Source organism: Mastigoproctus giganteus, chromosome 13, assembly GCF_048544385.1.
Source record: "Mastigoproctus giganteus isolate SK-2022 chromosome 13, ASM4854438v1, whole genome shotgun sequence".
NCBI classification, from domain to species: domain Eukaryota; kingdom Metazoa; phylum Arthropoda; class Arachnida; order Uropygi; family Thelyphonidae; genus Mastigoproctus; species Mastigoproctus giganteus.
In genome coordinates, this window is record NC_143587.1 from 48,274,304 (window position 1) to 48,290,917 (window position 16,614).

At 37.1% G+C, this 16,614-nt stretch overlaps 1 protein-coding gene across 1 annotated transcript in view; it reads right to left on the reverse strand.

The window, feature by feature from the left end:
- Gart (trifunctional purine biosynthetic protein adenosine-3 Gart) overlaps positions 1-6,424 on the reverse strand; it is a 106,721-nt gene extending 100,297 nt beyond the window's left edge. Inside the window, exon 1 of the mRNA XM_090387599.1 lies at positions 6,331-6,424. The gene's annotated coding sequence lies outside the window, so the exon portion shown is untranslated. The remainder of the gene's footprint in view (positions 1-6,330) is intronic.
- Positions 6,425-16,614: the final 10,190 nt, after the last annotated feature.

Sequence of the window (16,614 nt, forward strand, 5' to 3'; positions counted from 1 at the left end):
GCAAATAAACAACACGTGGAAGAAGGTTTCCTTTCTGAATACGAAATACAATGACATTGATACAATAGTAACTACCCACTATCTATTTGGTCATACCAACTTTTTAGTACTTTGACTGTACTTCGCTTGGCTCAGTGATTTAATTTGATTTATATATATGAAATTGATAATTTCCTTTAAAAAATTAAGTCAGGTAAATAGAGCAGTAGGCAGGCAATTTTTAATGCATGTTAATTTCTCTGTAACTTTTTAAGGGTTTCTAAAATCAATCAACCAATGTTCTCATGACATTTTTAATGTTGCAGAACATTTTAATGTTGGAAGATAGTTGAATAGTGATTCGCAACCATGCTATGCGCTGTCTTCCATAACAATATCAAGAAAGTTTGGAGAGATGTAATTATCCCCCTAAGATTATTTCAAAAGCATGCTTCTTGTACTGCTTGTGTGATGACACAAGGTTTGGGAGGGCAGTTTCCTCTAGTATCAGTCTTGCGAATTCCCCAAGTTGTTGAACTTGCATTTGAATCAATACCAATTACAATTTTCTTTCCTTGTAATACATCTACCACTTTTTCAATATTGTTTAAATAAGGCTGCAGTTCATTGAGGAACCTGGCAGTATACTCTTAATATATATAAGCTACCAACCTCACTCAAGATCTCGGCACAGACTCCATGAGTAAAACACAACTCATCAATTTGTGTTACCACACAGTCTACATTTCTCACTATGACAACAGCCTGACTGTTTACTCCGGACTGCACAATTTCATCAGTTATTTTATAACCTTTAGCAAGGTTCCCAACCATGTATGACTCCTGAAGAAGGAGGACAACATAGTCTTTTTCATCCATCCGATGACTCATCTGCAATGCAACATTATAGGATCTTTGCCCATTCACTTGCAGTACCTTTAGCTTTTTCATTTCTATTTCTCTCCTATCCATAATCTAATCTAGTCCTATATTGTTCATATTACTTCTTATATTCACTGCATTCCTTGCTTCTAATTGAATGGCAAAAATCCCTATTTTTTTGCTTACAATTAATACATATAGCACTTTCATTTTTCTTTTTACAATCTTTAAAAACATGTCCCTCTTCTCCACAATGTCCACATATGGTCTTCCCCTTACACTGATAAGCCACATGGCCATAAGATAAACATTTGAAACATTTTGGAATGAGGACAATATCCTTCACCCGAAATGAGGTACACTGGCAATAGACTCTTCCTTTATTTATTAATATATCTCTCAACTCCTTGGGCACTTCCTTGCTTACTTGAAGAAATAGACCTCACAACTGCTTCCTTTTTAACCCTTTCCAAACTATATCGATGATCAAACAAATTTCTATCCCAAAGTTCTTGCATAAACTGTTCCTTCTGTATATCCCTATTCACATCATATACTATTATCTTTAAACCAGGTGTCTTTGGAACTTCGACTTTAAGACCAGACTCTTCCAACCTCTTATTATTCTGTAATTCACATAGATCACTCAAACCAATATTTCTCTATCTCTAATCTTTCTTGTTCTCTTTACTTTAACTTTCTTCATTAAAGGTCTTATATCCTCATTCACCACTGTGTCAACTTGTTCACTCGTAGTATATTTATCTATATTCGCCTTAATGAAGGCCACTATAGTTTCACCTCCCTTTTTAACTTCCTTCACCTTTTCTCTTCCATTCTCTAATACAGAAGTATAACTTTCAAATTGTTGTTCTTGATCCTGAACTAATTGTCTACAGTCTTTTACTCTAGACACCATTACTCAATTTTCCACAAACAATCTAATTGCTCTATCTGCCAACATATCCCATTTTGAAAGAATCTTGTTCATGGCAGCTCTAGTTACTTTATTTGCATCGCAAAATAGAAATATTTGGAGCCTAGTCTGTACTTGTCTTATTTCCAAAAACTCTTCCCAAATATCTTTTCCTATACCTATATGTTCACTATCTCCATTATCTATCTCTTCATCTTCTACTCTTACCCTTCTTTCCTTATTTTCTTCTCCACCTTCCTCTTTTTCTTCACTTTCTATTCTCTCTAATCTACAAACTGCCATCTTTAACTGTTCTTGAAACCTCATCTCCTCCAACTCTTCGTCATCCATTGCCAGCAGATCTTCCTCAGATGAGGACTCCTCACTCCTTCTATGAGCCATAATAACTCAAACAATAAGATTTTAATACTAAGCAATCAAACATAGCAATCTAAATACTTAACTAGCTAAATTCACTCTGGGACCAGAAATGCTCCTGTCCCAAAAAACAAACACTGATTAATAAATTCCTAAACACTCAGGTGCATATATAGTAATTATTACTAGACCACACCTACAAAAATAATACAATAAAACTTTTAAAATTCTACCAAAACACTGAAATTCACAACAGTCCAGACAATTGCAACCTGTCTACTATACTCAAAAAGTTTATTCATACACATTTATAGTGTCCACGTATCCTTATAATTCTCACTGTCCAAATCTTGTTCTGACTCCACTTCGGCGACCAGGACTTGCCTGGGCTGCTCACCCCAGGCCACATGGGGTGAGCAGCCCTGAGTAAAAAATATACAATAGTCCTTGTATATCTCTCACTAATAGCACTTTATAGCTCACAAGAATCACAATCCAATATAGGGTTGCCCTGGAGCAGACTCATGCACCAATAAAACTTCAACAGATTTCAAGGACCACCATTCCAATTAATTTACTATATCTATCTGATATTTTGAAATGGTAATTTTTTACTAGCTGGTAAAACTGGATTGACACCAATCCAATTTTCCAAGTTAGCAAAAATCATAGACTGACGTCAATCAAAGAATCAGCAACTGTGAACCACTGGCTTATTTAATAGGCCTCTTCAGAGACAAAATTATAAATTCTGGTTCCCCCCAACCCATACCCCAATATTGTTGAGCAGCCTTACATGACCCTCAATAACCATGCCAAACAGCCATTAGGGTCCTGACTCCTTGGGACCCCCCCACACACACACCATGGCAGACTTGGTAGTTTTACCACTAACCTTCTCTTAGTATGTGGGGGGGGGGCAGAAAATGGTTATCATCAAAGTCAGAAAAGAGAAACATAAACAGGGCATTAACCCAGAAACTGGCATACAGGGTTTTGAGACATTCAGCAATGTCATGCTCTTTGTCCACTCAGTCCAGCCAAAATTCTCAATACCTTTCAACAAAAGTGTTTTCTTTATTTCTGCCATTGAAAACTCCACAACTCTTTATTAGTTATCAGGCAATAATTAAAAATTCAGGGCCAAGTTAAGTTTAGTCTTGATAATTATATGCACATGCTGATAAATATGCATTTAAAACGAGCGCTCACCTCTTGTGTCCAATTACTGAAGTGAGCACTCTTAATGATCTAGGCTGCAGCTTGTCCAGTCATTATGCTCTCTCACTTCACATTATGGAAGAGTTTGGTTAGTGCAAAATCATTTGTAGTGCACAGGTTTTTTGACTGATATTTTGCTTGCTATCAGTAAAAGATAATAATGGAATTAATATTCAAATGAGAGAGGATAAAAAAAAACAGTTCTATAGCATTAGGTGATGAGAGTGTTTTATTTTCAAATAATTAAATATATTTGTTTTTATTATAAAATATGGATTTTACACAATTATGTTCAGAAAATATTGAAATTAAAAGTGGCATCAAAAACTGAACAATTCTGAATTATTTATTACTGCTTTTTAAGTTATAAATTGGATAACTTTTTACCACATTAGAAAATCATTGGTGTACCTGATTATAAGTTAAGGAAATAAACTTAAGTAATGGGAAAGGGTAGATTTATAAATTTGCAAGCCTCACATAATCCTCCTACAGACAACTCTAGAACTGATTATCTGTCTTTGGAAATTATTTTTACCCAGTTTTTAAGAGATGTCTCAAGAAAAGTGACTTACAAGAATTTCAAACCATCGTATTCTTGTGACTGCCCTCTTTCCAAGTAAATATGTTGCACTTTACATTATGAATTATCTCTTTAAATGGTCCATAACATATCCCTTTACTCCATTAATGTGATTTTTGTGCCAGTAAAAAATCAAAACCAAACCAAAACCATTAATGTGAACTTGATTGCCATAAGCAGGGTGTGACAAATGTGGCCTTAAACCCCTCAAGCTGCAGAAAACTTTACCTTCATAAGTTCCTTCTCTTAAGAAGCATAATGTCGCATAATGGCAACATTATGCTCCGCCTCCTATTATGCATTTACGAATCTGAGTGGTGCCCGTCGTGTCAGTGCACATAATAGTGAGATTTAAAAGGCTTTAATGCTTTATTTCTTTAAATTAAAATGATTGCTGCTTGTTGGTAGTTTTAAAAATTTTTACATTGTTTTTGTATTTATTGTGGATTTTTTAAGAATTTTTAAACTCTTATTGCATTGCTTCTTGATATGTTTATTTATTTAAATCATGTACAATTTACTATATAAAATATAGGTCATTTATGCAAATTATTAACTATTGGTTATTCTTTAGAACAATTTAGAATATTTGCTTTCTTTAAAGTTTTTAATTGTCATAAGATTTTGTAATTTTTTTAAAGTAGGTGCTTTTTCTTAATGGAGATCTTTGGAAAATCTCTGAAATCCATAAATATCAGAAGAGTGTGCTGAATTTTTCACAGAATAAAAAGATCATTTATTGAGAAACAGAATGTATACCAGGTAAGAGAAAGTATTCTCTTTATTTGGCAGCCAAAAACAAGCTCTGAGGCGTTAAGTGGCAATGTGCAATGTCAAAAAACCCAGTCAGTGTTGAAAAAACAAATATTTTGAAAGAACAAAGATTTCTTTGTCTAAGATTGTGCACTTGAATTTTTACTGAGGACTAAAGTTGACTCCAAGCAGTTTGTATGAGACGTGTGCTCCTGAAAATTTCTGGGGACACAGTCCAGATAGAAGAGTCACTTCTGGTGAAGGCTAAATACTATCAAAAGAGAACTTTTTAAAAAAGGCAATATGTTCTTTTTATTACCTTAAACCCAGTGAACTAATAAACAGGAAGCAAAGCTTATTGTCACCATTATTCCAAGTTTGTTCATTTATGAGCCATACCAAACTGCAGGCAGAAGGCAACTGCCTCATTTGTCTAGGCCAGTGGTTTTCAACCGTTTTTTAATAATGGCACCCCTAAGTTATTTATTTTATTTTGCGGCACACCTACTCAATTTTCTGCCTGTTAAATCCAATTCTCTCTCTGTATAAATATATATATAATATTAAAAAATATATATATTACATGATATTTATTATAATAATATAATTATAAAAAGTACATTTCATAATACAAATTATATATATATAGTATATAATTTTATTCTTTATATAGAGCTACTAAGTAAACATCAATGATAGATCACCACAAAATTAAAAATATACTGTACACCTTTTTATAATGAAATAAATATATAAATTAAAAAATAATAATAAGTTTATGTGTTAAGTTTAATAATAATAAGTTTATGTGTAATAAGTTAAACCCAAATCACGTGGCACCCCTGGAATGTTGTTGGGGCACCCTAAGGTGCCCCAACAACATTCCAGGTGCCGCAGCACCCGGTTGAAAACCACTGGTCTAGGCTATAATCCCCAAAGTGTGGGGTGCGCCCCCTGGGGAACACTTCTTTTGGTGGGATCGTTTATATGAAGCACTTTTTTTTAAGAAATATTGACAAACCATCGCATCAATCCAGGTATATAATGAATTTTATGGCAATCTTTGAGATTAAATGTAGTTTACAAGGGTGCCTATAATCGTATTTTATTTCAGTATTTTTAGATTAAATATAGTTGTTTACAACAGTGCCTATACGCATAACTAAATTTTGTGGCAAATCTGTTTATTTGCAATTGTTCTGGAAAATGAGGTGGTTAGGAACAAAAGTCTAAGCGAAACTTCAGCCCAATAACTTTCCTTTAGCTTTGAATGCCAAAATATTTATTTTTTATTGTTGTATAACGCAACAATACAAACTACTAAATTTACTCTTTTTTTTGTATTGTTTTGTAAACTATCTATTGAACATTTTAGAAACTTAAATTATATTTTTATATCTTTTTTTAAGTTCCTTGTATAATCAGTGAATTTTCGCCTTGTACGACTTCCCCACTCAAACGTACGTATTATCACGTTATCAGCAGTCGGAAATTGTCGCCGTAGAGGCGTCAGTTTGATGTCGCTCAGTAGTGGTTTCGAAGATCTCAAGCTCACACTTGTTTTTTTTTTCTTTTCTTTTTTTTATTCATAATAATAAACTAGGGTAAGGATACATACCGTCACTAAAACCTTCAAGTTATATAAGTCGACTAAATATAGATATGAAGCAGACAGTGGCACAACAGAAAGCTAACGTGAAAAGCTAAAGTACGAAAGGTGAGAGACCACGTGAAATTCAACGTGCTAGACAATCGGAGTGCCCTCACCTCTAGTGAGCATGTGCAGATGATAAGAAACTTAGGTCAAGGGCAAACTGATAGAACGTCCCCGGACAGACAATCATTTTATCAGTTTGCATTGCAGATGTTGCTGTGTGGGTCTCACTTCTTAAAAGAAAGCACATTTCTTCTTCTTCTTCTTCTTATTATTATTATTATTATTAGCCATATGGTGCAAGGAAGCCTGAGTCTTATGCTGCACCAGCCAAAAAATAATTTGAGTACCCTGAGAGAGAGAGGAGGGAATCTTTTCACTAAAAGAGAGAAGAATGATGATATCCAGCTCAGGGCCCTGGGTGTGCCAAGCCCATACTTACCAATGGGAGACCCTGTCTCTGGACACAGATAAACGGTTACGTTTTTCTTTCTTTTATTTTTTTTTATAGTATAATTCAATGTATCCCATTATTACAAGGAAGGGTTATCCGTTTTTTGGGCGTGTTCGCGTATGTATACAAAGGGTACTAGGAAAGTTTTGCAATACAGCTTTGTTTATTTAATTTTTTCAAAGTAATTTCCTCTACATTCAATACACCTCTCCATCCTCCGAAACCAATCTTTAAACCAGTTCTGCTAAGTTTCACTAGGGAGTAAAGCACACTCGTTGTCCCAAGCCCGTAGAAGGTCCTCATCACTGGAAAACCGCCTCCCTTTTAGCTTCATTTTCGCATGCGGGAACAGTGCAAAGTCGCAGGGAGCAAGGTCTGGACTGTAGGGAGGGTGCTCGAGAAGTTTCAGTCCTGTCGTGGTCAAATATTCGGTGCAGGCTTTGGCGCGGTGAGCTGCAGCATTATCGTGATGGAGGTACCAGGTGTCCATTCTTGACTTTGGCCGCAGGTTCTTCATAGATCCAATGACTTTAGGCAGGCATTGTTCAGTATACCACTTAGCTGTGACTGTCTTCTGCGTGTCCAAAACGACACGTTCCACAATTCCACTCGATTTGAAAAATACAGCTATCATTTTCTTCTTTACAGATCGGGATTTTCTGACAATTACGGGTGTGTCGTCATCATCAAAGACCCAAACTTTGTTTTGAGCCTTGGTCGGCAGATCGTAATAGTACAGCCAAGTCTCGTCACCTGTCACGATGTTGTTCACATACCGAGATTGTCCCTTATCAAACTTTTTTAACATCTCCCGGCACCAAGTCACACGTCGTGTCATCTGCTCTTCAGTCAGTTGATGCGGCACCCAGAGAGAACAAAGTTTCTTCACGTGCAAATGATCTTGCAGAATCGAACGAATTGCTGGTGCATTTAGGCCCAAAGTATCCTCTATCTGTTGGTAGGTCACTCGCCTGTTTTCGTCAAGCATTTTCCTCACAGCAGTAACGTTTTCCTCCGTAACTGACGTTCGTGGCCTTCCCGGCCTCTCAGAATCCTCCAGAGTGAAATTTCCCCTTTGGAATTCTCTATACCACCTGAATATCGTTGTACGATGTGGACAATCATCATCTAGTGCAAGAGTCATTTCTTCTAAGCACTGGTCTATGGTTAAACTACGCACGAAATTATACCGCAAAACTGTCCTTATCTCATTTCGTGACCACGATGCCATCGCAAGCACTTTGCACTCTCACTACTAATGAATAACTGAGCCCATCGACTTGGCGCGGCGGCTACTATGCACGTATGAACATGTCTCAACATGCAGCAACAAGCAGCTTCCTGTGATTCATTGTTGCGTCATATTGCAAAACTTTCCTAGTACCCTTTGTATATATATATATACGCACATATGCATATATATATATATGCATATGTGCCTATTGTCTTGAACATATCTTTCCGTATGAGGACAGGTGGAGATGTTTATGGCTGAACACACATGAAAAATTGGCCAAATACAGAAATTATCTATAAAACAAAGTAAAATTCATTTAATAAATGCAATTAGAACAAAAATAACACTTCAAACAATCCTGTATATATATACGCACATATGCATATATATATATATGCATATGTGCCTATTGTCTTGAACATATCTTTCCGTATGAGGACAGGTGGAGATGTTTATGGCTGAACACACATGAAAAATTGGCCAAATACAGAAATTATCTGTAAAACAAAGTAAAATTCATTTAATAAATGCAATTAGAACAAAAATAACACTTCAAACAATCCTGTATATACATATACGTATAACATTTACAAGAACATCATTATGTCTGCTTCTTCAATTTCATCCTGTATACATTGCTGTGAAGTAGATGCAACAGCGCTTCTACTATCGTTGGTATAAAGTAAATCTGATTTGTGTAATATGCAGATCCTTGCAGCAGATGGAATTTTCGATAAGGTGTGCCCTGATTCTAATGATTGCATCTAGAAGATGAAGTTGCAATCTATTTCTTGGTTTTGTTTTTACTGCAGTTACAAGAGAAAATATTCGTTCAACAGCAGCATTGCTTACTGGAGTTACAAAGACAATTAAGTGCATATGCTGCAAATTGCTTATAGTTTCGGTGGCGATAGATACCAAGCCAAAATTTTATGTATCTTTTGGAATTTCATTGTTTTCAAAAACATTTTCTGCTGTCCAATCTGTTCAGGGCCGTTTTAAGAACTCTCGCCCCCCCCCCCCTCGGCGAATTTCCAAATGTGGACCCTATTCTGTTTTCATTTTTTTCTGGGTCTCTCTTAGTCGCATTCCTAACCCTATATATTAAAAGAGCTACTGGAAACTATGCTCCATCACCATGCGAGAAGCTTTGCACGGAGCGTAGTGGACACTTAAAAATATTATATAATTATAATTACATAATATATATACTGTATATTAATAATATATATAATATATAATTATATATATATTATTAATTTATAATCATAAGCGAGAATTAAATTTGTTAATTATTTTTCTGAATATTAATATTTTCGGCACTTTAAACAACCCCCAGGGGCTCACATCTGGTGAGTGTGGGCTTGGACACCCAGGGTCCTTAGCTGGATATCATCATTTTTCTCTTTTGGTGATTCCCTTTTACTCTCTCTCTCTCTCTCTCAGGATAACTCAGAATTTTTTTTTTTTTTTTTTTGGCTGGTACAGCAAAAACCTCAAGGCTTCCTTGCACCCTAATTATAATAATAATAATATTTAAAGAAAGCCAAAAACATTATTCATATATCATTATGTTCCCTGTTTGCGGTGCTTTCGACCGCAACGTAACATATGGGACAGAGGGTCTTTTAAAAAAATATTTAAAATCAAGTGAGGCCCCTGGCGTCCGCCGGGTGCGCCCATGCGTAAAATCTGCCCAGAATCTGTTACAGTAATTTTTCTATATTGTTGCTCAATTTCATCGAAATTATTTGTAGCTAAATGTAACATAGGTAAATCTGAAAAATCCCTCTTTGACGTTTAGCTTAATATTTTTTTGAAAGTATTAGTGGCATCGCGTAATCTAGATTGTAGTTGGTCGATGGCCTCAATAATGAATATGTGGCATCTTCTTTTAACCTCAAGAACTTTTTTTTTTTAATTAGCTATATGGTGCAAGGAAGCCTGGGGCTTATGCTGCACCAGCCAAAAAAAAAAAAAAAATTCCCGAGTTACCCTGTGTGAGAGAGAGGGAGAGTCAAAAGTAGAAGGGAATCACCAAGAAAAAGAAGAATGAAGATATCCAGCTAAGGACCCTGTGTGTGCCAATCCCATACTCATCAGATGTGAGCCTCTGGCTTTACCTTCTTCTCTAGCATGTTGTGTCTCCTTGAATTCATTTAGATGACTATCAGCTTCTTGCTTAAATTTGGCTCCATAGTCGATATTTTCAATGGCTTTTTCAGTACCAGCAATATTGTAAAGAGCTTTTCTGAGTAACTCTAATTCATTAGACAGTTTATACGGATTAATGTTAGATGACTGAAATATTTCATTAACAGATTCAAAATCTTTTACAACGGGTGTAGCAAACACAAAATACAGATATTTCATTTTATGATAAAGCATTTCTTTTAATAATCCGGCTTTGTACTTTGTATCCGTTTGACCACAATTTTCTGATAGAATATCAGAAAATTCAATAGAATATTGAACATTCCCTTTCCTTTAACGAGCCATCTAGTTTTAAAAGCCTTCTGAAATGGTAGGGGTGCTTGCTAATTATTTTCTGAATTAAATGTTTTAAATATAGATTGGTATTTTAAATATCATAAATTTAAAGATTAAATATCCAATCTGTATTTAAATCTTTACATATAGATTGGTATTTCTTATAAGTGAGATTCCACTTTGAGAATCAAAGTGTAATCTCACTTATAAGAAATCCAAGGTTGGATGGAAGTTTTTCAAATGCATGTTGAATGCATAATGCCAAAAAATGACAAACACACTTCATTTGCACACAATTTGTTACTTCCTTTATTTGTGTGAAGTTTTAAGACTGATCATAGAAGCAGCACCATCACTTGCAAATCCTATGCAAATTTCTGAATTCATGTCATATTCACTCAATTTAATCTTTATTGCATCAAAAAGAGATTATGCTGTTGCCGATGATACGGGAATTAGGCCTAAAAACGCAGTTTTGATGGCTAGATCGCCAGAAAAACCTCACCACTATACACAACTGCTTCTGAAATGCATTATCCATCGATTCATCAATGAGCAGCACAAACATCTTTCAAAACTAACTCTAATGCTAAACTTACATTTTTTATTATCTGCGAGCACTTAGTTCGATGCAATTTTATGCTTCTAAAAATGCTACCTTTTCCATGATCTTTTATAACCTCACAGTAGTAATGCGTGTAGATATGAACGAAATTCGCGGGAAGGGGTCCCCAGAAGGATGCTGGTCCCGACAATATGAACAGATTTTGCAGGGACGGAGGCGGGTCCAGATTTGGTGGGAAATAAGAAGATTTGTTTTAATCTATCTATCTCTCGATAGATGGCGTTAGTTGTAATTTCAGTTGGGACGCGAACTGGGATCGTTATGCGTGGCGAGCGGAGACGTTTCCTCGCTACTGTGTGGGTTCCCTCGTTAGCTTCTGTTTTTGAATGTATTGATTCTGGCGTCATAGTGAATTTTTGTGAATAATTTTTACGTTAATTATGTGGCAATGCATTGTAGGTCTTAATATAGAAGTTATGTCGGGAGTGTTTACGTGTGTGTGGGAGGGCCGCCGCGTCGCATACGCAGCACCTGGTTTATGTGCGGGATGAAAAACCTTTTTTCCGTGAAAGATAAAAAATTCATTGCTGTTTCCATCTGTTGTTGAGACCTGAAAATAAATTCCTTGCTGCTTCCATCTGTTGTTGAGAACTTCAAATACAATTATCTGTATTCTTGGTTTGTCTTGACCAAAGTTCGACCTGTTCTTGAAAAGCTGAAAATTAAACCTATGTGTTTCTTTGGAGTTTATCAGCAATGTTTATCAAGTTTATCAGCAATGATTGTGTTATTTTCTCAAAAACTGTAATTTGTGAATATCGAGAACTAGACAATTCGATTTTATTCTGGTTATATTGCTCTTCTTTGGAATTAAAATGGATATTTTCCCCTTGAAAAAGCTATACAGAATATACACTGTGCTGCCACTTTATTAGGTACACCGCTGCTGTGCACACAAATGAGTTGTCCCACAACGTTGCAAGTCATATGACCACAGTTGTGGATATAAATGCAGCAGAACAACCTTTCTAGTATCAGTTAAGTGTACAAGAATGGGGAAAAGGAGTGATCTAACGCACTTCGAACGTGGCATGGTAGTAGATGCAAGACGTGCCGGACAAAGCATCTCTGAAATGGCAGTTCTCCTGAACATTTCATGCACCACAATTTCAAGGGTGTATCGAGAATGGTACAAAGAACAGAAAACATCCTCTCAATGGCACTCCTGTGGAAGAAAATCGCTTGTTGATGAGAGAGGTTCAGAGGAGGATCGCTAGAATTGTGCAAGCAAACAGACGGGCCACAATGTCGCACATCACGTCAGAATACAACCTTTGTGCGCAGAACAAAATATCGCAATGGATCACTAGTCGCACTTTGTCGCGAATGGGCTATAACAGCTAACGGCCACATCGCGTACCTTTGTTATCAATGAAGAACAAGAGAGCACGCCTCCTGCGGGCATAGCAACACCAGAACTTGACTATCAAGGATTGGAAAACAGTTGCTTGGTCTGACGAGTCGAAGTTCCTGGTGCATCAAGTTGATGGAAAGCTCAGAATTTGGCAAAAACAACATGAATCCATGGACCTGTCATGTCTTACGACTACTGTGCAAGGTGGTGGGAGCAGTGTTATGGTGTGGGGAATGTTTTCTTGGTACACGTTGGGTCCATCGATACCCGCAGATTCACGTCTGAATGCCACATCGTACCTAAACATCATTGCTGACCAAGTGCATCCGTTCATGTTGAGAGTTTACATTTTTCAGATGGTTTCAACCTCAGTCAGATGGTTACTTCTAGCAGGATAATGCGCCGGTGCACAAAGCCCGAATTACTATGGAATGGTTCCAGGAACACGACAATGACTTTTCTTTGCTGCAGTGGCCCTCTCAGTTTGCGGATCTCAATCCTATTGAACATCTTTGGGATGAGCTGGAAAGGGCTGTTCACTGCAGGCCTACACCTCCGTCGAATCTCAAGGAACTGCGTGACGCACTCATGTTTGCATGGTATTCCATTCCTGCACAACGTTTTCAACATCTTGTTCATTAGCATTAGCATTAGCATTTAGCATTAGTAGAGGCATTTGATGCAAGAAAGCAAGCTTATGCAGCATCAGCCAAAAAAAAAAAAAAAACCACTTCCACTTCACCCCTCTGTTCGTTCAAAATACCTGTCCAGCTGAGCCTTAAACTTATTTAGGCTATCAACCTCCACCACAAGGGATGGAAGTCTGTTCCACCAACCAACCACCCGCTGGCTAAAGGCACATTTCCGCACGTCTATCCTACATCTGTCTTTCCTCAATTTGAATTTATGCCCTCTCAGGTGATTTTTCTGAGCTAGAGGAAGAATCCCATCAGCATTGAGCATGCTTAAACCATTCAAGGCTTTATACACCTCTATCAGATCACCTCGCTGGTGCCTAGTCTCCAGACACTGTAATTTGCAAAACTTAAGCCTTTCTTCGTAAGAGCACCCCTTTGTTCCATTCACTAATCTTGTTGCCCTTCTCTGTACTCGTTCCAGCAGCTCTACATCCTTCTTGAAATGAGGCCACCAGACCTGTATACAGTACTCTAGGTGTGGCCTGACCATCGCCTTATACAATGGAATAATCACCTCCTTATCCCTGCTGGAAAAATTCCTGTATATCATTGACAATACTCCATGAGCTACTCTTGCAGCCCGTCTGCACTGCTCAGAGAACTTCATATCTGCCTGCACAACCACCCCCAAGTCCCTTTCATTCTCTACCACTGTCAGTGTTGTACCACATAGTTGATACGTTGCTCTGGGGTTGCTGTTTCCCATGTGTAGTACTTTACATTTGTCAATGTTAAACTTCATTTGCCACCTCTCAGCCCATCTGCTCAACCTTTCCAGATCCTGTTGCAGCAGCATAGTGTCAGTAGTGTCCTTGACAACCCTGCCAACCTTTGTATCGTCTGCAAACTTGGACATTAAGCCCGATATACCATCATCAATATCATTTATAAATACAGAAAACAATAATGGACCCAACACTGAGCCCTGAGGGACTCCACTAATAACATCAGTCCACGATGAGCAGTGTCCATTGATTACCACTCTCTGTCTTCTCCCCCTCAACCACCCCTTTATCCATAGCAGCAATTTGCCTCCAATGTCACACTGCTCCAATTTGTGTAGCAGTCTTCCATGTGCAACAGTATCAAAAGCCTTTCTAAGATCCAAGTATATAATATCAAAGTTATTCCCTGCATCCAGTTCTTTTGTGACTGCATCATAGTATCCAATCAAGTTGGTCAGGCAAGACTTCCCCTTAACAAAACCATGCTGTGTCTGAGCTATAACTGAAGTCTTGTCTAAATGATCCTGCAGTGCTTCTTTAACCAGTGCCTCCATTAATTTTCCTGGAACAGAAGTTAAGCTCACAGGTCTATAATTACTTGTGTCAGCCTTTGATCCTCCTTTGTGAATTGGGGTCACATTTGCACATTTCCAGTCTATGGGTACCTTCCCTGAGTCCAAGGAAGCTCTCATAATTATGGCTAAGGGTTGGCTTACTTCCTTTGCTGCCTCCTTTAATATAACTGGATAGATCCCATCCACCCCGGGTGCCTTTCTTGTGTTTATCTTCAACAGTTTCTCCTCCACTTTACTCCCAGTTATTTCAAGATTCTGTAGCTTACTGCTAGAGTTGAATACACCTCTGGCATTCTCCTCGCTGAATAACTCCTCATGTGTGAATGTCGATGCAAAATATTCATTTAGTTTGTTAGCTACCTGAGCAGGATCATCAACACTTGACCCATCAATATCAAGTGGACCAATCTGATTCATCCCCTTCCTTCTAGAGTTTACATAAGTAAAGAACTCTTTGCTGTTTTTCTTTGCATCCCTTGCCAAGGATTTCTCGTAATCTGCCTTCGCCTGCCTAACCTCCTTTGTAACTTGGTTGCATATCAACTTGTATCTATCATAGGTTTCTGTGTCATGTGTTAATTTGTATGTATCCCATGCATTTTTCTTCTCTGCCATATGCCTCATTAGTTCATCTGACATCCATTTTGGCCTAAACCTTGAACAATATTTCTTAGTTGGTATGTACAGCCTAGTAGCTTCCAAGATAAGTTCTTTGAATGCTTCCCATTTTGAATTTGCTGTTGGTAACATCATCAGTTGGTCCCACTGTATAGAATTTAAATACTGTTCAATCCATGCCTAGACGAATTCAGACTGTTATGGAGGCTCAACACGCTACTAAGTAGGTATACCTAATAAAGTGGCAGCACAGTGTATATTTTTGTAATATACACAGTAATTATGTTTAGGAATCACAAGAACTGATAAAATTTCAAAAGCAAAGTTAACTTTACTCAGCCCTAAAGAGATTCACAAAGTAAACTTAGTCTGATTAGTCAAAATTTGGAAATTTTAAATTTCAGAAAACACTGACAATATGAACTTACATTCCGTCGACTGTTCTTGTGTGCAAAATTTGTATGGTTCCCGCTGGCATATAATTTCAAACTCAATCCACACCATTGAAATCAGAGAAAAAGGACAAAATGTGTTTCTTCTTACTATGAAAGAAATTCTTTGTGACGTTACGAAATCGCATTACGATTAAAACACATAAGTGGGCAGTTCGAGCCATCCGGTTCTCTCTCGCTCTCTAATTTTGTGGTTTTAGTTGTTAACACAAGATGTTAAAGTGGAAATTACCAGCGTTAAGTTAGACGTTTTGGATCTCACCACAAGAATAAGAGTTAGAATTGCACATTCACAGGTTAGAGGAGGTGTCTTGTTCTCTTAATCTCTATAGTCGGGAAGGAGTTGAGGATTGCCAATATCTGTGAAAACGTTTTCCTCTTTTTGAATTTAGTTTAATGCTTGTTGTTGTGTTTAAACTGAAAAAAAAACTTTAAAAATTGAAACGTCAAAATTCGATCTTTGTTTTTTTCTACTTTTGAAAGCCGATATGTTTCTTAACAACACAAGAGTGTATGGAATGCAGACTGCTGAAGGGTATCAGTTTGAAGAAATTCAAACGGCGGCAAAAAAGCGCAGGATATGTGTTGGAACATCAAAGGTTGACTTCTTACACACTCCGTATTATTTTCAACTTGAACTTGCTACTTACACAAGAAGGAAAGTGAGATGAAAATTACCGAAGTTGTGACTTCAGTCTTTTTTTTATTTCTGTGGTAGTGGAAAGTTCATGTATGTGTTTCCTGTCTAGATAGGCATACGCCTAGGAGCCAACATAGACAGGAAACACGTACATGAACTTGCTACTACCACAGGGAAAAAAAAGAAAAAAGAAAACACTAAAGTCACAGCTTTGGTAATTTTCATCTCACTTTCCTTCTTGTGTTAACATTAGTGAAGGATTCTTACCATTCGGTTTTAAGGATAAGAAGCGTTACAAAATAAACTTTTAAAATTAACCGCTAAACTTACTGGTTTGGAGAGATTCACAAAATAATGTATGTTTTGTTTTCGCTTAATAT